The sequence below is a fragment of the Macaca thibetana genome, chromosome X, assembly GCF_024542745.1.
Source record: "Macaca thibetana thibetana isolate TM-01 chromosome X, ASM2454274v1, whole genome shotgun sequence".
Classification (NCBI taxonomy): domain Eukaryota; kingdom Metazoa; phylum Chordata; class Mammalia; order Primates; family Cercopithecidae; genus Macaca; species Macaca thibetana.
In genome coordinates, this window is record NC_065598.1 from 124,886,510 (window position 1) to 124,913,270 (window position 26,761).

At 44.5% G+C, this 26,761-nt stretch overlaps 1 pseudogene; it reads left to right on the forward strand.

The window, feature by feature from the left end:
* Positions 1–124: 124 nt before the first annotated feature.
* On the forward strand, positions 125–26,075 carry LOC126945897 (sal-like protein 4; annotated as a pseudogene).
* Positions 26,076–26,761: the final 686 nt, after the last annotated feature.

The window sequence follows — 26,761 nt, forward strand, 5'->3', positions numbered from 1 at the left end:
CTCCCTGCTGCATGCCCACCTGCCCAGCCACTGCCAGCCTCTCTTTGGGGTCTGAGCGCCAGTATGTGAAGTGTTGCCTTCTATTAATATAGTTACGCAGAGACGGAGGTGAAGGGTAGTGCCGATGGGAGAGTGAAGGGTGGAACCAGCCTGCACACACACACACACACACACACACACACACACACACACACACAGAGTGAGATGCTGAAGCAACGCTAGCTCACAGATCCGGGTGCTCACCCCAAACTAGGTCTGTCGTGGGCCTCTCCAGCCCTACTTGCATTAAAATCAACCACAACTTGAGATTTTACTCTTTATTGGCATAAAAACAAGTCCTCTGCCTCCCAAGTCTCATTCAGTAGCCAGGGACCCCATATCTGTCCCAGTCACCCTAGCCTGCATCTCTAAGGCTTTCAAATCAAAACACACAAACAAGCATAAAAAAGCATGTTGTAAAGGATAAATGTCCCAAGAACATATTATCATTTTGCAGACCTAAAACAACTAATTGACATTAATGGAGTTAAAGAAACTCCACTGAGAGGACATAAATTCTTCCAGGTAGGTAATGAAGTAAAGATTGCCAAAAAGTTTGTAAATTTTTATTCTGTTTGGAGAGTTTATGATAACTAAGGGGAGAATCTAATGCAGAATTCCCACCCACCAACCAGATTGATTCTTTCCTTCTGCCACCCAGCTCTGCATTACTGCCACCATGAGCCACTGCTACTGAGCTGAGTGAGTTGCATGCATCAAAAGTTTGAGATTGGGCTGGGCGCGGTGGCTCACGCCTGTAATCCCAGCACTTTGGGAGGCCGAGGCCGGTGGATCACCTGAGGTCAGGAGTTCAAGATCAGCCTGGCCAACATGGCAAAACCCCGTCTCTACTAGAAATACAAAAGTTAGCCGGGAGCAGTGGGACTTGCCTGTAGTCCCAGCTACTAGGGAGGCTGAGGCAGAAGGATTGCTTGAACCCAGGAGGTGAAGGTTGCAGTGAGCCAAGATCATGCCACTGCACTCTAGCCTGGGCGACAGAGCAAGACCCCTGTCTCAAAAAAAAGAAAAAAAGGTTTGAGATTGAGGTGGGGAAACAATTAAACAATTGAGAACCACAGTATTGTATTATAGGGTGACTTTAAAAGACACTAGGTCTGTTTTCATTAGTATGGCTCTTGCCTTCCAAATATAAGAGGAAATATGAGAAAAGGTTGAAGGTGGCATCTCCTTTCCAAGTGTAAGAGGAAATAGGAGAAAAGGTTGAAGATTGGAGGAGAATGCCAACATTACCAGCCTAGGTTTTCCTAAGCATGAGAAAAATTTCAAAGTTTTAGAAATTTGGTATTTGGAATTAGTACAGAAGAGACCGTCAAAGCTCTTCTTAAGGCAGTTGTATGTTAGTTGAAGGACCACATACATAGTCAAGAACTATTTTTCGTTTACAGTATTTGTGTCACACACGATATGAAACAAAAAGCTACATAATAATTACATTTGACACTTTCATGGCACCCTTCAAAACTTTCAAAGGATTTAAAAAACACTAGGTAATTCTGAGATGTGTGGTAATTAATTTTCAAAGGAAAGTTTGTCTTTATAAAGCTTCCATTGTTCCTTAGCACTCATGCTGATTACAATCATCAGTTTATTCCTCATGAAGGGTACGATCAGTATTATTGCCTCCAATTCTCCTGCTTTGAATTCTGGAGGGTGCTGGTATTGCACACACTTGGTATGGGAGGGAGAAGAACTTCCCTAAACCTCATCAGCTCTCTGGATTTCCAAGCCTGTATATATCAGATGCCCTTAGGAATAGTATGGTCACCCCAGCTGCCATCCTTCTGACTATGGAGCAGTGAAAAATAAGCCTCTGTAGCACTCAAACATATTTTGTCCATAGCTCAGGTGCAGGTGAAGCCTGAGGAGTCCTGGAATCGATGTGTCATGGCAACACATTCCTGAGCTCTGCCCCTCCCTGCTCTGGGTCACATTCCCTCTGAGATTAAGTGGCTATGTGAGTCAGGTTTGTTTTATTACAATCTATTATTATTTATGCTCACCACTCAAAGAAAAATAAGGAAAATTTATGTGGACAAATATCCCATAGTACTTCCTTCTATGTAATTACATCATTTTATATAATCCTTAAAGTCTTAATACACACACAACTAAATTGTGACTATAAAATGAGACTGCTTTTTCCTATTCTTTCCTCTTCTCTTTTCAACAGACTTCCCACTTTTTACATCCAAGTCAGTGTTGGCTCTTTTGAAAAGAGGTTATAGGCCCGGCGCAGTGGCTCACATCTGTAATCCCAGCACTATGGGAGGCCAAGGTGGGCAGATCACTTGAAGAGAGGAGTTCGAGACCAGCCTGGCCAACATGGTGAAACCCCATCTCTAGCCGGGCATGGTGGCAGGCACTGATAATCCCAGCTACTCAGGAGGCTGAGGCATGAGAATCACTTGAACCTGGGAGGCAGAGGTCGCAATGAGCCTAGATCGCTCCACTGCACTCTAGCCTGGACGACAGAGCGAGATTCCGTCAAAGAGAGAAAGAGAGAGAAGGAAGGAAGGAAGGAAGGAAGGAAGGAAGGAAGGAAGGAAGGAAGGAAGGAAGGAAGGAAGGAAGGAAGGAAGGAAGGAAGGAAAGGGGTTATAGTCATGTGATGAGCACTAGAAGCAACACAAAAAATCAAGGTATAGCCTTCCAATTTATAAGACAGCTCCTTGTGTTATCATATATGTTCTGGAGTATTTGTTTAAAAATACCTGTCTCCATATTTATGCTTTGTGTGTGCGTGTGTGTGTGTGTAGGTGTGTGTAGGTGTAGGTGTAATGTGCTGTTTGATCCTGAGTGCCACTACTGGGTTGAAGTTTTCCTGGTAGTGTTGCTTCAAAGACTCTCTTCTGTAACCATCCGGAGACCCATTCAGTACTACACCCAGGAGCAGACATAAAGCGTCAGCCCCCATCCTGCTTTTGAATTCATGATAGCTCCTTTATTCTCTATTTTCTGTAGCCTCAAACTTGTCATGTCACCTTGCCCTCCTCCCCCTACACACGGCCCTTTCCACCCCACCTCTCTGACTTGCACATCTCTTTCTGCTTTCTGGCTATAAATATATGTGTGTGTAGAATGAATTGATGAGCAAAAGAATGAACCATGGAATGCCCTACCCACGCATGATGAGCTAGTATTCTTAAGCAACATCTGTTTCTCTGAGGCCTGGGCTGCTATCACTGACATAGAAGAGCCAGGATGGTAGGTAGCTCAGAAAGCACATAAGCCTTATGGCCAGACAGAGCTAAGTTCAAATCCTGGCTCTGCTACGTAATAGCTTGTATAACCTGTGGCAAGTAATTTATCCTTTCTGAGACTATTTCTTCATCTGTAAAATAAAGCTAATACCTATTTCATGGAGTTATAAAGGGAATTGTGTGCTAACTGTCTGGCATGGAAGAGAGACACAGTCAATGCTGTATGTTATAATGCCATCTCCATTACTGCCCCCTCCCACCTCCCTCCCTTAGCCACCCTGCTGACTGGGGTAGAGAGGTAGAAAAAATGAGACCCATTCTTCACTGTATAGAGTCCTTGTCATCCATGTGCCACTACGTTTTCATAGCCTCTAAATTCATCACTGAATTGAATCCTTATCTGACTGGGTTTCCCAGTCCCCTACTCCACCCGGGACTGGGGAAAGCCTGGATAGTAATCTCGTTCCAGTAGAATGGCTGATCCTTAGCCTCATCTTCTCAAGTAAATCATCGACATTCCTGCCACGTTATCTGTTTCAACAGGCAAAAGGTAAATGGGATTGCTTTCACTGAGCACCTCCTATGTTCACAGCCCTGTGCTGAGATTGTTGGCTTCTCTTGGGAACTGAGCAGCACCTTAAAGACGTCCTTGCATGGCCAGGCACAGTGGCTCATGCCCGTAATCCCAGAACTTTGGGAGGCTGAGGTGGGTGGATCACCTGAGGTCAGCAGTTCAAGACCAACCTGACCAACATGGCAAGACCCTGGCTGTAATAAAAACACAAAAATTGGCTGGGCTTGGTGGCAGGTGCCTATAATCCCAGCTACTTGGGAGGCTGAGGCACAAGAATCGCTTCAACACGGGAGACAAATGTTGCAGTGGGCTGAGACTGTGCCACTGCACTCCAGCCTGGGCGACAGAGCAAGACTCCATCTCAAAAACAAACAAACAAACAAAAAAGATACTTTTGTATGAAAGCCAAGCATGCAGAAAGCCCCCTCCCCCCCCACCGCCCACACCACACACACACACACACACACACACACACACACACACACAAACAGCCTGGGATGGCCAGGAAAGTGTTTATCACAATACACCTGAACTGCCCAAACCCAGGTCTCTGTTTCTGCCTCAGATGCATGGCTGCTCCCACTGGTTCCCAATTTGACTTCATCTCTAGACTGTGGATTTCTGACTCTGCCTGGGATGGCTTTAGGTCCTATGCTTGAACCCTCAACACCAGCCCTAAGACAATCCTCTCATTAAAAAGAATCATAAGAGCAATAGAAACCATTTATTGGGGACCTCATCTGAGCCAGAGATTGTAGTAGGTGCTTTATACATTTAGATTCTCAGATTACGGTCTAAACTTGATGTGCAAGTGAGAGCGTCTGATACTGACCTGGCACAACCCTAGTCTCTGACTCCACCCAGCTCTCTCATTCCAAGAGCTGACCTCAATCACTGTGCAGTCCAAAAATAGAACCAGTTTATCAGTCAATCATGAAGTATGTATTAAGCAGCCACAGTTTTCTGAGCCTGTACTAGGCAATATGGGAAATACCAAGGAAGTATATGACGTGATCCCAGCCTCCAAGGAACTTAAAATATTCTAGGGGCAAAAAGACTTGTGCCTATGAAGTCATTAAAGGTAAATACAAAACAGTGCAAAGTCAGATTCTCAACTATGCATAGCACAGTCTCCAACCTCTTAAGGAGATCTTGCCTCAAAGCGTTGTAGCTTCTCAAATACTATTGGTACAGGAGTAAATTGGTAAAAATCTTTCAGCAGGGCTATTTGGCCTTATCTTTTAACATTTTGCATTACACAACCACTGACCCAATAATCCTACTTCTATCTAGAAATACTTGCACAAATGTTCAAACATATATGTTCAAAGATGTTCACTACACACATTGCAATCGTTTGTGAATGTGCATAATTGTGTATGTGTAATTGCAAAAATTAGCAAACAAAAAAGGCCGTTAACTATTGGAAATCCACATAGTGCAGTACCATGCCACTCTTAAAAATAATGGTATATGACATTCATACAGAAAAGAGCAGACCACTGCCTTCCTATATGTGGGTATATTTCAATGGAAATTTTACATTAAAATATTTTCTTGAGGCCGGGCACGGTGGCTCACGCCTGTAATCCCAGCACTTTGGGAGGCTGAGGCAGGTGGATTGCTTGGGGCCAGGAGTTTGAGACCAGCCTGGCCAACATGGCGAAACCCCGTCTCTACTAAAAATACAAAAATCAGCCGGGTGTGGTGGTGCGCACCTGTAGCACCAGCTACTCAGGAGGCTGAGGCAGGGGAATCACTTGAACCCGGGAGGCAGAGGTTGCAGTGAGCCGAGATTGCACCACTGCACTCCAGCCTGGCGACAGAGTGAGACTCCGTCTCAAAAAAATAAATAAATAAATAATTTTTTTTTAAAAAAAGAAGCTCTGGAAGCATATAGGCAGGAGCAGAAAGGCAAGAAGGAGGCCTCAGAGCAAAAGAAGAAGGACAAAGACAAAAAAAAAAGACTCGGAGGAGCAAGACAAGAGCAGGGATGAGAACAATGATGAACATGAAGAAAGGCTGGAAGAAGAACAGAATGAAGAGGAAGAAGTAGACAACCGAATAGGGTGGGAGACTGTGGCACCTTGGAAGATACCACTTGGGATGAGATGTGCTACATGTTTCTGTGAAACTTTTTAATGCTGGGCAGAGTAGTCTCAGGCAGAAGTGCCTGAAAAGATCAGAATAAAAACTGACATCAAAACCAGCACTTCCTAAACTCAAAGCACCTGAGTAGCAGAATCCTGTTTTGCTTCACCAATCTGAAGGTTATGACTTTTTGGCAAGAGGGATTCTGACCAGCTAAATTAGTCAGTTTGATCACTTTTGGTTACTTATATGTATGGTTAGGTGGGTTTTGATCCGCAGTCTTTCCTATTCCCCCAAATAAGTAATAATAACTTCCATGCTGCCTGCTGTGTTCCAGATCACAGAGGCAGCCAAGGCTCAGGAAAAATTGGGGCTTTGCTTATGGTCAGCCTATGTTTGATTGCACAGTCTTTGACAATAGTAGCTTACTAAGATTGGTCAGAACGAGTAAGCTTTAGGATACTACTAAAATGCTATGGGAGAATAACAAAATCTGTTCCGTCTCTTCACTTGACAGAAGCATTAACTGGGTTTTGTTTTCCATAGACCCACTGGGCTCAAAACCTTTCTATATTGCCTGTAGGTGTTCGACCTGCTGGGGTGGGGGTAATCTGGTCACAAGTGTTCTTAAATCAGCAGTTTAGAATGGTATTCATCAAGCAAGGGTGCCAGTGTCTTACTTTTACAAAAGCAGATGGCATAATGTCACATGTACCTTACTCTCTGCTACTGTACAGCTTTAGGATTTGTCATCACCTCCTGGAGAGTGTAAAACCCCAGGCTTCCTCTTCTTGAAGTCCATCTCCCAGACTTGTGACTATGGCTTTTCATTCTTCAATTCATGATGAGTTCCAAATTTTATTTCCTCTAAACACAGCTTCCTCCCTCTGCACCTCTTACTTCCTTTCTCTTTTCTGCCTCTCCTCTGCTCCCCATCCCATTTTCTCCTCTCCTTCCTTTTCTCACTTCTGTCAGTCTAGGAGCTTTGATTACCTGCTTAGTACTCCAAAGTGTGAGTTCCTCTGATCTCTTGATTCCTTAGGTCTAATCTCATTGTGTTTGTTGTTGTTGTTTGTTTGTTTGTTTGTTTGTTTGTTTTTGAGATGGAGCCTTGCTCTGTAGCCAGGCTGGAGTGCAGTGGCATGATCTTGGCTCACTGCAACCTCCACCTCCTGGGTTCAAGTGATTCCCCTACCTCAGCATCTCAAGTAGCTGGGACTACAGGTGCACGCCACCATGTCTGGCTAATTTTTTGTATTTTAATAGAGACAAGGTTTCACCATGTTGGCCAGTATGGTCTCGATCTCTTGACCTCATGATCCTCCCGCCTCGGCCTACCAAAGTGCTGGGATTACAGGCATGAGCCACCATGCCCAGCTTTGTTTGTTTATCTATATCTATACATATCTATACATATATACACACACACACATCTATACATATATATATAAATATATATATATATATATATATTTTTTTTTTTTTTTTTTAAGAGATGGGGTCTCTGTCTCACTCTGGCCCAGGGTGGAGTGCAGTGGCATGATCATAGCTCACTGCATCCTTGAACACCTGGGGTCCAGTGATCCTCCTGCCTGAGCCTCCTGAGTATCTGGGACTACAGATGCGTGCCCCCAAGCCCAGCTAATTTTGTCTCACGTCTTCTAAAAATTATTTTGTGAAGCCCCTCTGAACCTTAAGGGAAATCTGATGTTGCTCAGGAATCTAACTCTCCCCAAACCATCCTCTTTTTTTTTTTTTTTTTTTTTTTTGAGACGGAGTCTCGCTCTGTCGCCCAGGCTGGAGTGCAGTGGCGCGACCTCGGCTCACTGTAAGCTCCGCCTCCCGGGCCCACGCCATTCTGTGCCTCAGCCTCCTGAGTAGCTGGGACCACAGGCGCCCGCCTCCGCACCTGGCTAATTTTTTTTTTTTTTTTTTTTTTGTGTGTGTTTTTAGTAGAGACGGAGTTTCACCGTGTTAGCCAGGATGGTCTCCATCTCCTGACCTTGTGATCCGCCCGCCTCGGCCTCCCAAAGTGCTGGGATTACAGGCGTGAGCCACCGCGCCCGGCCCCAAACCATCCTCTTTAACTGCTTCTAAAATATCTCTGTTGGCCTTTCTTAGCCTTTTTCTGTTTCCATTCAGTGCTCCAAGCACTTTTCGTTTGTCTCTAAGTTGAGCACTTGGGGTTTGACAGGTAGTAACATGTAGTTTGACACTGTTAACTTGTTAAATAAATATAGTGAAAAGTTTGTGAGTGAAGAATGCTGAGAAGATTGTAATGCTTTGTACAAATAAAGAACACTCTTGTTAAAAAAAAATATATATATATATATTCTCAATAATTAACTGTGTGCTGACAAGCAAGTGTCCCCTATATATTAAGCCTAACATTTACATTAATAAAATATAACTTTCAGGCCAGGTACAGTGGCTTGCACCTGTAATCCCAGTACTTTGGGAGGCTGAGGTGAGCAGATCAAGTGGGGACAGGAGTTCGAGACCACCCTGGCCAACATGGTGAAACCCTGTCTCTACTAAAAATACAAAAATTAGCCAGGCATGGTGGTGCATGCCTGTAATCCCAGCTACTCAGGAGGCTGAGGCAGGATAATCACTTGAACCCAGGAGGCAGAGGTTGCAATGGGCCCAGATCGCACCACTGCACTCCAGCCTGGGCAACAGAGCAAGATTCTGTCTCCATAAACAACAACAACAACAAAAGAATTAACACAGGAAGTGGGCTTTAAGAAGAATAGACTTTATTCTGAGTAATAGACAAAATAAGGAAGAAGCTGGAAGATAGCAGAGATATGGTAAAGAAGGCATATATCTAGCTTAACTACAAAAAAAAGGCAAGCAAGAATGCCATTTTCTAATAATAAAGGCAGCTAGAACATGGAATGATAAAGAGTAATTGATGGAAATTGTGACATTGGAACTATAAAGAAGAAAATGCAATCAAGGCACATCCCTTGGCTTTACACTGAAAAATATTTATATACTTATAATAATGTAAACACTATCTTTATTGGTTTTCAACTTTTGGAATCTAACCTAGAGACAAATCACAGGAAATTTAACTATGATTACAAAGTATAAAGGAAATGTTAACAAACTTAATGTACAAGCGATAGCTTACAGAAGTTGGAAAGTAGACAGAATTAGGGGAGGTGGAAGGATGTATAGTGGCATTAATACTCTAATTTTTAAAAAGTGTACAATTAGAGATATTATCTATAGGTGAACAAGAAATAGAGGTTTACATACCTTGTATAAAGGCACAAAGAGGTCAGGCACAGTGGCTCATGCCTGTAATCACAGGGCTTTGGGAGCCTGAGGTGGTGGATTGCTGGAGCCCAGGAGTTCAAGACTAATTTGGGCAACATGGCGACACTTGTCTCTACAAAAAAATTAAAAAATTAGCTGGGCCTGGTGGTGCAAGTCTGTCATCCCAGCTACTCAGAAGGCTGAGGTGGGAGGATCACTTAAGCCCAGGAAGTCGAGGCTGCAGTGAGCTGTGATCACATCACTGCACTCCAGCCTGGGCAACAGAGTGAGACCTTGTCTCAAAAAAAAAAAAAAAAAAAGGCACAAAGATAACCAAAAAGGCATACAAACAAAAAGATACCATTAGAATGATTGCCTCTGGGGAAGGAACCCAAACAGAGAAATTAAAACTAGTGATACATTAGGAGGAAGAAAAAGGCAGCGCTGCAGCAGAAGTGAGCTAAATCCCCACCTATCAGAGCAGGAGGTCAATAGAAGATGTCTAGAGCTGGTAAACCAAGGAAGGATTCAGAAAAAAATGGATTATTGCAACATTCCCCTTACTGGTCTCCCTGCTTCCCCCCAACCGCCTTTTAGTCTGTTATTCACAGAGCAGCTAGAGAGATTCTTTTGAAACCTACTTCCACCCATGACTTGTCCAATGGCTTGCTATCTCACTCAGAACAAAGGCCAAAGCCATGACAATGGTTTACTAGGCCTTATGCCATCATCTGCCTCACCATCCCCCAACCCCTGCAGCTCCTGCTACTCCCCCTTGCTCATTCCTCACCAGCCCCAGGAGCCTCCTTGCTGTTCCTTGAGCAAACTGGACATGTTCCCACCTCAGGACCTTGGCACCAGCCGTTCTTTCTGCCTAGAATTATCTTTCCCTAGACATTTGTATGGCTTTCTCTATCACCTTCTTCAGGTCCTTACTCAAATGTTCACTTCTCAGAGAGGTTTTCCCTGGCTACTCTATTTGTTTTTGTTCTTCAGACAGAGTCTCACTCTGTCACCCAGGCTGGAGTGCAGTGCTGCAATCTTGGCTCACTGCAACCTCCACCTCCCGGGTTCAAGCAATTCTCCTGCCTCAGCCTCCCAAGTAGCTGGGATTACAGGCACCCACCACAATGCCAGGCTATTTTTTGTACTTTTAGTAGAAACGAGGTTTCACCATGTTGGCCAGGCTGGTCTCAAACTCCCTACCTCCAGTGGTCCACCTGCCTCGGCCTCCTAAAGTGCTGGGATTACAGATGTGAGCCACCATGCCCAACCAAGAGCAGAGATTTTCATCTGTTTTGTTGGCTATTCCATGCCCAGTGTTTAGAACGTTGACTGGCACACAGTAGGTACTTGCTTCGGGTTGAATAGTGTCCCCCAAAATTCATATACAGAAATCCCAGTACCTCAATATGAAACTATGTTTGGAGGTAAGGTCTTCACTAAAGTGATTAAATTAAACTGAGGCCATTGGGGTATGGCCCTCATCCAATATGACTAGTGTCCTTAGAAGAGGAAGAGACACCAGGGACACACATATACAGAGGGACAACCAGGTTTGGAGGCAGCAAGGCAGCAACCATCTGAAAGCCAAGGAGAGAGGCCTGGAACAGATCCTTCCCTGATGGCCTTCACAGGAAACCAGCCCTGCCAGCACCTTGATCTTGAACCTGCAGCCTCCAGAACTGTGAGAAAATTAATTTCTGTTGTTTAAGTCACCTAGTGGTATTTTGCGATGGCAGCCCGAGCAAACAGGCACAGTGCTCAACTAATATATTGTTTAAGTAAATGGATAAGCAGGTGAATATATATGGCAGAAATCATTAGAAAAACCCAAACCAGAAACAGTTAAGTGGCAGTTCTTAGGGAATGGGACTACAGGTAGGCAGGGGCAAGGCAGGAGATAGTTGCTTTCTATTATGAGTGATTTTTATTTACATAAATGCATTATTATTATTATCATTATTATTATTATTTTCAAGATGGGTCATGCTGTGTCACCCAGGCTGGAGTGCAGTGGTGCAATCTTGGCTCACTGCAACCTCAACCTCCCAGGCTCAAATCATTGTCCCACCTCAGCCTCCTGAGTAACTAGGACTATAGGTGCACACCACCATGCCCAGCTAATTTTTGAAAATTTTTTTGTAGAGATGGGGGTCTTGCTATGTTGCCCAAGCTGGTCTTGAACTCCTGGGCTTAAGCAATCCACCCTTCTCAGCCTCCCAAAGTGCTGGGATTATAGGTGGGAGCCACCTTACCCAGCCCAATGCATTATTTTGATAAAGATTTTTAAATGTTGATTTTTTGAGACAAGGTCTTACTGTGTTCCCCAGGCTGGAGTGCAGTGACTATTCACAGGCTCAATCATGGTGCACTATAGCCTTTAATTCCTGGGCTGAAGAGATCCTCCCACCTCAGCCTCTGGAGTACCTGGGACTACAGATGGGCACCACCACATCCAGCTTAGATGTTAATTTTTTAAAAGGGGTTTTTTGGGAGGCTGAGGCAGGCGGATCACCTGAGGTTGGGAGTTTGAGACCAGCCTGACCAACATGGAGAAACCCCGTCTCTACTAAAAATACAAAAATAGCTGGACATGGTGGCGCATGCCTGTAATCCCAGCTACTCAGGAGGCTGAGGCAGGAGAATCGCTTGAACCTGGGAGGCAGAGGTTACAATGAGCCAAGATCGTGCCATTGCACTCCAGCCTGGGCAACAAGAGCAAAACTCCATCTCAAAAAGAAAAAATAAATAAATAAATAAAAAGGTGGGGGGAATTTACAGAACAAAAAACATAAGTTTGTGGGGCTTTATACTAGTGGTTCTCCATGAGGGTGATTTTGCTCCCTTCCCAAGGGATATTTGCCAATGTCTAGAGACATTTTTGGGAGAGTGTTACTGGCATCAAGGATGCTGTTAAGCATCTTACAATGCACAGGACAGCTTGCCACAACAAAGAATTATTCAAACCAGAATGCCAATAGGGGCGAGGCTAAGGAACCCTGCTTTACATAAATGTGCGGATCATAGATGCAAAACAAGTAATTAGGGAGTGGTATGACTGTTTAGTAAACAGAGTCAACCTATGAGAAGAACATGATATAGGAAACCCACTATACTATCCCACAATACATTCTTTTTTTTTTCTCTCTCTCTCTTTTTTTTTTTTTTTTTTTTTTTTTTTGAGACAGAGTCTTACTCTGTCGCCCAGGCTGGAGTGCAATGGCACGATCTCGGCTCACTGCAACCTCCGCCTCCTGTGTTCAAGCGATTCTCCTGCCTCAGCCTCCCGAGTAGCTGGAATTACAGGCATGCACCACCATGCCTGGCTAATTTTTGTATTTTTAGTAGAGATGGAGTTTCACCATGTTGGCCAGGCTGATCTTGAACTCCTGGCCTCAAGTGATCCACCCACCTCGACCTCCCAAAGTGCTGGGATTACAGGCGTGAGCCACAGCACCCAGACCCACAATCCATTCTTTAGCGCCTCGGTTAGAGAAAAATTCTAGACCAAGTGATAGTTCCGACTGCAGTGCTAGGAATATAGGAAGCATAGTAAATACAGAGTTCTTTACTGACTTCTGTCCACAGGTCCTGTACAAGCCTTCATTATCTACAAATGCAAATCCCATATTACCTCACTCTCCCTTCACTGCCTCTTCCTGCCAATCTAATGCCTCCCCTTGCTCTTCACAAGTCAACACTCAACACTACCGTCTTTCTTTTATCCCAAACCCCAATTCCAACATTTCTCCCAGACCACAACTCATACTGTAATGCCTTCTCTACATCTCCTTTCTGTCATTTACACAGCACCTCTTTGATGAAATTCTCTCCAACTTCTTGGAAAAGAGTCAACAATTTCTCCCTGATTCCATCTTGCATAAAACCGCAACCCCCTCCTTGCTCAACAACCTACCAAAAGCACCTACTTTTTATACACATATGCAATAAATAAATATTAAACGTCTGGATGTGTTAGGTGTTCGGGTTCTTGTACACTCATGATAAAGGTGTCTGTGTTCATGTTATGCCCAGCTAGAAGTGGTTTAGACAAATGTCTGCTGATCTGGTCTGGGAATATGATTTCTAAGGAGGAGTTTGAGAAGGAACAAGGGTGGTCACTGTTCCATGCTACTACTTGGAACATTAGTTTTTCACCTTGAAGAGCAACACTTTTTTGCTGCCAGGTACTGAGAGCTTGCTAAGGAGGGGGAAATGTCCTGTTCCAGAATCAATGCACTGTGGAATATCTGTAAAAGGAAACATAAGAAACTTGTAATAGTGGTTACCTTCAGGGGAAGGAACTGGAGAACTTGGAAATAAGGGAGAAAGAGAGACCTAATATTCAGTGTATGCCCTTTGGTAACTTTGGAACTTTGCTCCATGTGCATATATTAGCTATACGAAAATATTAATTTTATATCAGTATATTGTACAAAGCTATACTTTTATTTTTTGAGACAGAGTCTTGCTCTTGTTGCCCAGGCTGGGGTGCAGCGGCACGATCTCAGCTCACTGCAACCTCCGCCTGCTGGATTCCAGCAATTCTCCTGCCTCAGCCTCCCAAGTAGCTGGGATTACAGGCATGTCCCAACACACCCGGCTCATTTTTATATTTTTAGTAGAGACGGAATTTCTCCATGTTGGCCAGACTGGTCTTGAACTCCTGACCCAGGTGATCCGCCCATCTCGGCCTCCCAAAGTGCTGGGATTACAGGCGTGAGCCACTGTGCCCGGCCAAGCTATACTATTTGGATCTTAAGTCAAACCTCTACACAGCTACAATTGGATGTAATATTATCATATTTCTTATATTTAAAACTGAGGTATTAAATATGTATTTCAGCAATCTATTAGACTCTGAATACCACACTGTGAAAAGACTAAAAAGAAATTAGGTCAGGTGTGGTGGTTCACACCTGTAATTCCAGCACTTTGGAAGGCCAAGGCAGGTGGATCACTTGAGCCAAGGAGTTCAATGTCAGTCTGGGCAACGTGGCAAGATCCCCATCTCTACAAAAAAGTCAAAAAATTAGCTGGCCAAAGTGGTGCACACCTGTAGTCTCAGCTACTTGGGAGGCTGAACTGGGAGGATTGCTTGAGCCTGGGAGGATCGCTTGAGCCCAGGAGGTCAAGGCTGTTGTCAGCTATAATCACACCACTGTACTCCCACCCAGGAAACAGAGGGAGATTCTGTCTCAAAAAATAAATAAGAATAATTGGAGGTCTGAAAAAGTTGCAGTGACAAAATTTTAATTACATTTCAATGTACGATATATAATTGATTGATCAGGAGTTTTAAGTACTCTAATACAGATTACAAGTGAAGAAGACCATTTTATCAAGGAATACATAGTTCCCTGTCTTGTTTTAATTTGGGTATAATAAGGACAGAGACCAAATACCTTGGGGTAAAAGAATGCTTTATTGAGAACTCCTTTTCCTCAAAATTTCTGCCTTTTCCCAGTGACTATAAGACCAAATGTCACAAATTTTAAACACACACACACACACACACACACACACATATACACACACACTGAAATTTCCCTTGTCCAAACTGAGAGTCTAACATGAAGATACACTCCTTTTTCATCTGACTTCTAAGGCCTGTCTAAACTTGAGGATGTCTACCAAATCTCTGGCCATCCAAGACAAATGGTCCCCATTCTTTTTTTTTTTTTTTTTGTCTTTTCTTTTTACTTTATTTCTTCTAAAAAAAAAATGGGACACATGTGCAGAACATGCAGGTTTGTGGAACCAACCCAAATGCCCATCAATGATAGACAGGATAAAGAAAATGTGGTACGTATACACCATGGAATACTATGCAGCCATAAAAAGGAATGAGATCATGTCCTTGGCAGAGATATGGATGAAGATGGAAACCATCATCCTCAGCAAACTAACACAGGAACAGAAAACCAAACACCGCATGTTCTCACTGATAAGTGGGAGTTGAACATTGAGAACAAATGGCTCCCATTCTAATATACCTTCCCCAGGCAAGTCCAGGAAATTAGTTTTCATTCCCACTGATGAGCCTCACTCTACTGGCATCTCCCAACACATCTTGCTTCTAATCTCTGAATTCATTTGCACAAAAGCTAAACTGAAGACTAATTTCAAAAGGTGATGTGAGTATGAAAAAAAAAAAGAAGAAGAAGATGAAGAAGAAGAATGTGCTTTTTAACCTTTCTCTTCTAAATGGGGAAGGTATCAGGCTAAGCAGAATCCCAGTCATGCTATCTACCTTACCTGGAGCTATTCCGTATACTTTCTGTCCCTCTACTCTCTGTGTTTCTGTTCTGGGTTAGATAGATATCCCATCAGTTATTACACTTATCTGTGGCAATTTAATCTCTCTATTTTTTTTTTTTTTTTTTTTTTTTTTTTTTTTTTGAGACAGAGTCTTGCTCTGTCATCCAGGCTGGAATGCAATAGCGTGATCTCAGCTCACTGCAACCTCCACCTTCCAGGTTCAAGCGATTCTCCTGCCTTAGCCTCCTTAGTAGCTGGGATTACAGGCACGCACCACCACACCCGGCTAATTTCTGTATTTTTAGTAGAGACAGGGTTTCATCATGTTGGTCAGGCTCGTCTCGAACTCCTGACCTCAAGAGATCCACCCACCTTGGCCTCCCAAAGGCGTGAGACGCCGTGCCTGGCCTAATCTCTCTAATTCTAAAATAAAAATATCAGGCTGGGCATGGTGGCTCACACCTATAATCCCAACACGTTAGGAGGTCGAGGCAAGAGGGAGTTCAAGACCAGCCTGGGCAACATGGTGAAACCCCATCTCCACAAAGAATACAAAAATTAGCCAGACATGGTGGCACATGCCTGTGGTCCTAGCTACTTGGGAGACTGAGGTGGGAGGATCACTTGAGCTTGGAAGGTCAAGGCTGATGTGAGCCATGATCACACCACTGCACTCCATCCTAGATGACAGAGAGACTCTGTCTCAAATAAATACATAAAATAAAAAGTCATCTCTTCACCCTTACTAAATCTATTCCTATCTAACAATAGCTTAATTGGTTGTGCATGTACACTGACTGTTGTATAGGCTGCTCAGGCTGCCATAACCAAATACCACAGACTCACTGGCTTAAACAACGCAAATATATTTTCTCAGAGTTCTGGAGACTGGAAGTCCCAGATCAAGGTGCCAACCAATTTGATTATTTGAGAGTGCCCTCTTCCTGGCCTACAGAAAGCCTCCTTCTTACGAAATAGGAAAGAAGAAACAGCAGCATCCTATTCTCGCACCCTTTAACCAAGGAAGTGCTGAGATGCTAGTAAAGTCTTGTATCAAAGCAAACAAATGCCACAACATTGATTTGTCTTCTTTGAATCGCCATTCCTCCTAATATCCACTAGGTCAAAACTCTGCCTGGGAGACTAGAATACAGACACTGGCCTACCCTGTCCTATTCTGATTGCAGGTTCACAGGAAAATGGTAACTATGTCCATTTAACTCACTCTCTACAGTATTGTTGGGCAGAGAAGTATTTAACTGCTTTTGATGACGACGATTATAGAGAAAAATGAAATATAAATGGCTACTGACAAGTCTCATTGTAGCAACTTTTATAACCCCATTATTAAGGAGATGAATATTTCCATATTCCTAAACAAGAGGTAATAACATGTCTAAAGCCTCTTTGCCCCTCACTTATTTTGTTAAAATGCTATTCTCATTTATTCTCCATCTTTTCCCCCTTGGTGTGCATTAGTTACTATGGAAACATCAGGATATCATAGTTTGGGCTTATCAACATTCTCAAGTTCTATTAGAGTATGAAGGCAATTTACATCAAGGTGTTGGAGAAGGGGGTTGTTGCTGAGGCTTACAAATGAATGAAAGAGAAAATAAAATGTATGGCACAGCCAGACAAACACAGGCCTTATTCAGACAGCACCAGAGAAGCGTTAGGAGTTCATCTCATCTGCCCAATTTATCTACCAGAATCCTGACTGTAATCAATGAGGTCTATCAAGTAAAGATACTTATGTATAACAACACCACCATGAGTTCTTTCAACTCAGAGCTTTAGCAGAAGAGTTTTAAAAATTAGTTGAGTGACTGAACAACACACACTACAGAATTTATTATATGCACATTACTGAACAATTGACTTCGTTATAAGCAAATACACACACACACACACACACACACACACACCAAGTACCTCGAATATGAAGTCCACATTCCAACCATCAGATTAACCAGCCTACATGTATCTGTATCTATTCTTTCCACGTTTCATCCTATTACAATATATGAGAGTCCCAGAAGAGTTCAACCACGTTTATGATTTCAACTATCACCCATATGCTGAAGATTTCCAAATAGATATTTTGATCCCAGACCTCTGCCCACTTGTGTGTGGGTATCTAGTATGTATCTCCACTACAATGCCTCACATACAATTAAAACTGAATTTATCTTGTGTATTAGTCAAGGTTATTGAGGGTTCTCCAAGATATATATATATATAAAAAATGAGAGAGACAGAGATTTATTATAAGGAATTGGCTCATGCAGTGGTGGAGACTGAGAAGTCCCATGATGTGCCATCTGCAAGCCAGAGATCCAAGAGAGCTGGTGGTATAGTTCCAGTCCAAGTCTCCTGAGAACAAGGAGAAGCAAGGTGTAAGTTCCAGTTCAGCTGCAAGAGAAGACCAGTGTCCCAGCTCAGAAACAATCAGGCAGAGAAAATGAATTCTCCCCTACCCTGTCTTTTGTTCCATAAAGGCCTCCAACAGATTGGAAGAGACTCACCCACACTGAGGAAAGCAATCAGTTTTACTCAGTCTACCAATGTAAGTGTTAATCTCATCTACAACCACCCTCACAGACACCCACAGAATAATATTTAGCCAAATATCTGGGCACCCTTTGTTCCACTCAAGTTGACACATAAAATTAACCACCACATCATCTCCCCTCTGGAACTAGATAGTACCCCATATTCTTTACTCCAGTTGTGATATCACATCCGCCCAATCACTCAAGATAGAACTCTTCAAATCACCTTTGCCTCCTCCCTCTCCCTTATTCACTGTATTAGGTTAATCACTAAGTCCTACAATTTTATTTTATTTTATTTTTTATTTTTTATTTTTTTTACGGAGTCTCACTCTGTAACCCAGGCTGGAGTGCAATGGTGCAATCTTGGCTCACTGCAACCTCCATCTCCTGGGTTCAAGAGACTCTCCTGCCTCAGCCTCCTGAGTAGCTGGAAGTACAGGCACCCGTCATCATCCCTGGCTAATTTTTGTATTTTTGTAGAGATGGGGTTTCTCCATGTTGGCCAGGCTGGTCTTGAACTCCTGACCTCAGGTGACCCGCCCACCTTGGCCTCCCAAACTGCTGGGATTACAGGTGTGAGCCATCGCGCCCAGCCAAGTCCTGCAAATTTTACCTTCTAAAAAATTCCTCAAATTTGTCCCTGCCTTGGCTGGGTGTGGTGTCTCACGCCTGTAATCCCAGAACTTTGGGAGGCCAAGGCAGGTGGATCACAAGGTCAGGAGTTTGAGACCAGCCCGGCCAACATAGTGAAACCCCGTCTCTACTAAAGATACAAAAAAATTAGCTGGTGTGGCGGCATGCACCTGTAATCCCAGCTACTCGGGAGGCTGAGGCAGGAGAATCACTTGAACCTGGGAGGCAGAGGTCGCAGTGAGCCGAGATCTCGCCATCACATTCCAGCCCGGGTGACAGAGCGAGACTCCATCTCAAAAAAAATATAGATATATATATATTTTGTCCCTGCCTGTATATTTCTGTTACCCATGCCAGTGATCACAGTTCACTGCAGCCTCAACCTCCTGGACTCAAGCCATCCTCCCACCTCAGTTTCCCTAGTAGCTAGGACCACATGGGCACTCCACCGCCACCATACCCAACTAACTTTTTTAATTTTCATAGAGACAGGATCTCCCTATGTTGCCCAGGGTGGTCTCAAACTCCTGGGCTCAAGCGATCCTCCCACGTTGGCCTCCCAAAGTGCTAGAATTACAGACATAAGCCACTGCACCTGGCTTATATTTCTTTTTTGACATTATCTATTAATGCTATGAGAGACAAGGAATTGTTTTTGAAACAGTCTCACTCTGTCGCCCAGGCTGGAGTGCAGTGGCACCAGCATAGCTCACTGCCACCTTGACCTCCCCAGGCTCAGGTGATCTTCCTGCCTCAATCTCCTGAGTAGCTGGGACCACAGTTGTGCACCATCATATCTGACTGATTTTTTGTATATATTTTGTTTTTGTTGTAGAGATGGGGTTTCATCAGTTGCCCAGACTGATCTCAAACTCCTGGGCTCGAGGGATCTGCCCACCTCAGCCTCCCAAATTGCTGGGATTACAGGTGTGAGCCCCCATGCCCAGCCAGAGATGAGGATTAAGCTCAATTCCACCATTCCTACCTTCCATCCACTCCTTCCAATAAAGTTGTAGCATTATTTTTATTTCCTCTAATAGGAATCTTTTTCACTTTAAATAACATACATCCACTTATATTTTCTGTTTAATCAACCATAGATAGTATCTCCTTAACAACTTACTTTGCAAGATGAAGATATATTAGTGTTCTATATTTCTCTCTAACTCTCCTTACCCCTACCACCCAACCTATATCCGTTTCTCCACATCTCTATTTTCACCCTTTTCCAAGCCATCATCTTAACAAGCCAGGTGCTCCAATGAACCACCCAGGGAATGGTGATGAAGTGGATGAGGACAAAGTGATGGTAAAGCAGCTTCATGGGTAGGAAACTCACATCTCTAAGAAATGCTGTGCAGAATTCGTTAGCATCTCTGAATTCTTGGAACATAAGAAAAATCGCACTAAAAATCCACCTGTCCTCCCCATGAATGACAGCATGGAGCCAGTGCCTTCAGAGGACTTTTGTACAGCTGTACCAAGCCACCAGTCACCCAGTTCAAGCAGTGACAGTCCCAAGGAAAATGGTGGCAGCTAAGGGGACATAAAGGAGAAGCTGGGTGCAGAGTCTGTCTTGCACTTAAAGACAGAGACTGCCCTACCATCCGCACCCCAGAACATAAGCTATTTACCCAAAGGCAAAGTGGCCAATATTAATGTGACTCTTCAGGCATTACAAGGAGACAAGGGAGTGGTAAATCAGTTGAGCTCATATGTGCTGCTGGCCCCTCTGCCCAGTGCCAACAGCATCTTTTCAACGACAGCAGATCCAGCTCACTGAGCAGATCTGCATTCAAGTGAACTCATGGGCCTCCCACATCCTCCACTCAAGCTAATACCCTGAAGACCTTAGATAGCCACATGTCCAAGCAAGTTTCTGCAGCTGTGGCTTTGCTCAGCCAGAAAGCTGGAAGCCAAGGTCTGTCCCTGGACACCTTAAACAAGCCAAGCTATCTCACCAATTTCCCTTCTGCTGCCAGCTCTGTGACCCCATGGCTGACACCCTTCACCCTGAAGCTGGATAGGACACGTGTGATCCTGAACATTATGTCTCAGCTCCCAAGTGCTTTGCTACCTCGGGCTTGGGTTCTGTGCTCTTCCAGAGTCCTTTCTCTACTGTGGCATTATACCCATCCAAGAAAGAGAAAGATAAGCCACCAAACATCTGAGATGTATGTCGAACCCAAAGACGAGGCCATCCTCTACAAGCACAACTGTAAGAACTGTAGCAAGGTTTGGGAGACTGGTATCTCCTTGCAGATCCATTCCCACATGCATACTGGAGAGAGACCCTTCATGTTCTCTGTGTGTGGTCACGGCTTCACCACCAAGGGTAACCTGAAGGTACACTTTCATCAATATCCCCAGGTGAAGGCAAATCCCCAGCTGTTTGCCAAGTTCCAGAACAAAATGGTGGTAGGCAATGTCACCCCATGCACTCTCTGTACCTGTCCCCATAGATGAATCCAGTCTCTCTTTAGACAGCAAATTTGTCCTTGTAACAAGGACCCCCTCCATAGAACTATCTCAAAATCTTTCTTCGGGCGCTAACCCCAATGACCACATGGGTGGCTCATTGCTGGGCCTTCTCCAGAAAGTGAGAGTGGACCCACACTCCCTAGGGTGGGGCCAAACCATAATTCCCCAAGGGTTGGCGGCTTTCAAGGGAGTGGGACCACCAAGCCCGGGTCAGAGACCATGAAATTGCAGCAGCTGGTAGAGAACAGCAACAAGGCCACTTCTGACCCCAGTGAATGTCTCATTTGCCACCGAGTCTTAGGCTGCCAAAGGTCCTTCACAATGCATTACCTCCCTTGGGAAAACTGGCCTCCATACCTTGTCTACACAGTCCCTGTACAGGGCTTCTGATAGGTAAGTAAAGAATGTTGCTTTCTAACAGGCCCAGGAGCCCCAAGTTATCTTGGGACCTCAAGAGAAGAGGAAATTTACCCAACTCATAGGTATTTGATGGTACAAACCCATGGATGGGTTCGGCTTTAAAAAAAGTCTTACCTGGCCGAAACTGTGGTTCATGCCTGTAATCCCAGCACTTTGGGAGGCCAAGGCGGGCAGATCACGAGGTCAGGAGATTGAGACCATCCTGGCTAACATGGTAAAACCCCGTCTCTACTAAAAAAAAAACACAAAAATTAGCCGGGTGTGGTGGCACGTGCCAGTAGTCCCAGCTACTCGGGAGGCTGAGGCGGGAGAATCACTTGAACCCGGGGGCGGAGGTTGCAGTGAGCTGAGATTGCACCACTGCACTCCAGCCTGGGCAACACAGCAAGACTCCATATAAAAAAAAAAGAGGCTTATCTAAGATTCCTTATGGAACAGAGTTCTGTCAAAGACAGTTTTAAAAGCTTAGTTAAAAATAATTGTTCTTGAAGCCAAGGCAGGTGGATCGCTTGAGGTCACGAGTTCAAGACCAGCCAGGCCAATATGGTGAGACCCCGTCTCTACTAAAAAATACAAAAATTAGCTGGGCGTGGCAGTGTGTGCCTGTAATCCCAGCTACTTGGAAGGCTGAGGCCCAAGAATCGCTTGAACCCAGGAGGCGAAGGTTGCAGTGAGCCAAGATCATGCCACTGCACTCCAGCCTGGGTGACACAGTGAGACTCCATCTCGGGAAAAAAAAAAAACTAACAATTATTATTATTATTGCTGCACTTTATACAAATAATCAGGCCAAGTATAATAAAGCAAATTAGTCTTACCATGATTTGTCTTTAGTAAAAATGGGAGACTGGAGAGAGAAAAATTGTTTCAAGAACGATGATACACCTGTTATTAAATTATAGTCTCATTCGTTGTTTTTAAGTTTTTCCCACAATTTAGACTAACCGTGCTTATTCCTGTGAACCAACCAGTGATCTCTGGCTGCTGCTCAGAAGAAACAAGAGGGATAGGTAATGTAAAAATCTGGGTCAGTATTCTAATTCTGGGCACCTATTAGATTCAGCTAGCAACACCATATCCATATTATTGTTGTACTCTTTGTGTAGGAACGCAGGATAAGCTTACTCAACATTTTCTTAAATTGAATACTTATTACAGATATCACCTTTTGTCAGAACTCAAGAGTTATGGATGGACGTCACCATACTTACACTTTCTGACTGAGCTCCTCTCTACCCTGAATACAAGAGACCCTAATAGGTAGGCAGGAATATCATTGCCCAATTCAGCCTGAAGAAGTTACAGAAGATGGATCTTCGTCTCTCGATAACCCTTAAGATTAAGGGTTCCCGGCCAGGCACGGAGGCTCACACCTGTAATCCCAGCACTTTGGGAGGCCGAGGCTGGCGAATCACCTGAGGTCAGGAGTTCAAGACCAGCCTGGCCAACATGGCGAAACCCCGTCTCTACTAAAAATACAAAAATTAGCCAGGCATGGTGGCATGCACCTGTAGTCCCAGCTACTTGGGAGGCTGAGGCAGGAAAATCGCTTGAACCCAGGAGGCAAAGGTTGCAGAGGGCCAAGATCGCGCCACTGCACTCTAGCCTGGGTGACAGAGCAAGACTCCATCTCAAATAATAATAGTAATAATAATAATAATAATAGATTAAGGATTCCTTTGTAAAAGGCAGGGGAGAAATATGTCAGAGGTGTTCAAACCAGAGTGCCTCCATCCTGAATAGGGGCTGCGTAAAATGAGGCTGAGACCTACTGGGCCGCATTCCCAGGAGGTTAAGCATCCTAAGTCACAGGATAAGATAAGAGGTCAGCACAAGATACAGGTCACAAAGACCTTGCTGATAAAAACAACATGTGGTAAAGCAGCAGGCCAAATCCCACCCAAACCAAGATGGTGAGGAAAGTAACCTCTGGTCCTCCTCACTGCTCATTATATGCCAATTATAATACATTAGTATGCTAAAAGACACTCCCACCAGCACCATGACAGTTTACAAATGCCAAGGCAACGTCAGGAAGTTACCATGTATGGTCTAAAACGGGGAGGGACCCTCAGTTCTGGGAGTTGCCCAACCCTTTCCCGGAAAACTCATGAATCAACCGCCACTTGTTTAGCATGTAGTCAAGAAATAACCACAAAAATAGCCAACCTGCAGCCTTCAAGGCTGCTCTGCCTATGAAATAGCCATTCTTTTATTCCTTTACTTTAATAAATTTCCTCTCACTTGGAAAAAAAATACATTACCACACCCACACTGGGGAGAGACCCATCCAATGTGAAATTTGTGGCCAACCTTTTTCTACCAGAGGCAACATAAAGACACTTCTCAGGGTTCACTGAACCAACTTATCCATAAGTACATAACCCCATTAGTCAAAAGAAATTTACCAACATGGTCATGTTGCAACAACATATTTGGATGAACATGGGCACTCAGATTCCCAGCATGCCCCCGCCAGAGAATCCCGGTGATTTTAGGGGTCCTGAGCCAATGATGGTCAGTGAGAATGGTAATACAAGTGCCATCTGCCATGATGATGTTGAAAGAAGACACCACTGTGGACAAAGTCAGCATCCAGGATGCCCCAGTAGCTACTCAAAGGTCCTCATACCTCTTCTTAGCATCCACTTAATATCACCTACCTTAGGGTTTGCCATGAAGGCTTCCCTAGCAGTCACCAGGAAAGTGGGTCCTGTTCTTTCTGGCCTGCAGTGGCAGAGGAGCTGAAAAAACAATTTAGTGGAGAGCAACAGTTTAATGACTCATTCTCACTGATGGGACACCAGAACTATTAGCCAAACTCCAGATGCTGTGGAAACCACATCCTTCCAAGCACGCTCCCTGGCCAGTAGCCAAGCAGAAAGCATTATGTCAAAGTCTCCAGATGCTGGGGGCAAAGCTGAGCACCCCAAGAACAGCCACACTGAGATGGGCCACCTCCCATCAACGTTTTTCTAAGTCCAGTCAACCTATGTCAAAGTTCAAGTTTTGACAGGCTTGGTGACCAGTGCTTGTAATCTCAGCTACTAATGAGACTGGGGCAGGAGGATCACTTGAGCCCAGGAGTTCAAGGTTGTGGTAAGCTATGATTGTGCCACTGCACTCCAGTCTGTGCAAAAAGGAGAGACCCTGTATCTAAAAAATAAAAATGAAAAGTTGAAGTTCCTGGTGATACAGCTAGGAGACAGGGAAACACTGGGTAGAAGAGGGCAGTTCCCCAGCAAAGGTCCCACCCTCAAGCCTGGATACCCACAGCCCTAAGTAAGAACAGGCGTTCATGTTTTCGTGTCAAAAATGTTGCCTTTTGGCCCATCACACCCCCTATCCTGCACCCATATAAACCCCAAACCCGAGGCTCCAGAAGCAGGAGATGAGGAGATGAGCAGACAAATGGCAGAATGGCACGGCACAGGAGAGAAGAGAAGAAACATCAGGAGGAGTTTGGCTGGGAATGGTTGGAGAATCAGCCACTGGATGGCCAAACTCCAGGGGAAGATCATCTTCCCACTCCATCCCCTGTCCAGCTCCTCATCTATCCCACTGAGAGCCACCACCACCACCTAATAAAACTCTGCATTATCCATCCTTCAAGTCCATGTGTGACCTGATTCTTCCAGGATTCTGGACAACAACTCAGGACACAGAAAGCTGTCACACTGGCCCTCTGCCTTTGCAGAAAGGTAGAGGGTCCACTGAGCTGATTAACACTTAAGCCATCTGCAGATGGCAAGGCTAAAAGGGCGCACTATAACACACGCCCACTTGGGCTCCTGCACCTGTCTGTCTGTTTACTCCCCCTCCTGTAAGAGGTTTGAGCAGCAGTGTCGACCAAACAGACAAGCCACACCCCTGTCACACGACCTGTGAGGGGGCTCAGGGAACTCTCCGCTTTCACTGGCACATTTGTTGGATCCTCAATCATGTCCCTGGTGTTAGTGGCCCAGCCACACTGACCAGGCCAAGCAACCCAGCTGCACACAGTGTGAGAAGAACTTCTCGTCCACTAGTGCTCTTGAGATTCACAAGTGGACTCACACTAGAGAATAGCCTTTTGTGCGCAGCATACATGGGCAAGCTTTTACCGCCAAAGGCAACTTGAAGGTCCACTGTATGACTCATGGAGCAAACAATAACTCAGCATGCCAGAGAAGGAAGCTAGCCATTGAGAACACTGTGGCTCCATTAGGTATGAATGGAAAGAATCTCAGAAATGTTTCCAGGAAATCCTGGCCCCTTCAGTGAAGGTGGTGGAACCAATACACCAACATGCTTAACAGTAATCTTGTCATGAAGACTAGCAAGATCTCTATGACCCAGAGTGGTGGTGTTCCCACACTCTCAGTTTCTGTGGGGGCCAACTCTGCTGTGAATAACACTACTGAGTCCAAGATGGATGGCTCCCAGTCAGGTATCAATGCCAATGTGGAAAAACCAGGTGCTACTGAGACTGTTCCCACACACTGGTTCCCTCACTTCCTGGAAGAAAACAAGATTGTGGTCAGCTAAGCTAAAGGGGAACTTGCCTGGAAGAAGAAATGTAGACAGAGTGAAATGTCTAGACCAAGCTTGTTCAACCCTCAGCATGCAGGCCACATGCAGCCCAGGGCGGCTTTGAATGTGGCCCAACACAAATTACAAATTCGTTAAGTTTCTTAAAACATTCTGAGATTTTTGGCCGGGCGCGGTGGCTCAAGCCTGTAATCCCAGCACTTTGGGAGGCCGAGACGGGCGGATCACGAGGTCAGGAGATCGAGACCATCCTGGCTAACCCGGTGAAACCCCGTCTCTAGTAAAAAAATACAAAAAAAATAGCCGGGCGAGGTGGCGAGCGTCTGTAGTCCCAGCTACTCGGGAGGCTGAGGCAGGAGAATGGCGTAAACCCGGGAGGCGGAGCTTGCAGTGAGCCGAGATCTGGCCACTGCACTCCAGGCTGGGCGACAGAGCGAGACTCCGTCTCAAAAAAAAAAAAAAAAATTCTGAGATTTTTTGTGATTTTTTTTTTTTCAGCTTATCGGCTATTGTTAGTGTTCGTGTATTTTATGTGTGGCCCAAGACAATTCTTCTTCCAAGGTGGCCCAGGGAAGCCAAAAGTTTGGACACCCCTAGTCTAGACTGTGATTTTTATTCTTGTATTATTTTTTATTTGTATAAATTTATGGGGTACAAGTGTAATTTTGTTACTTGCATAGACT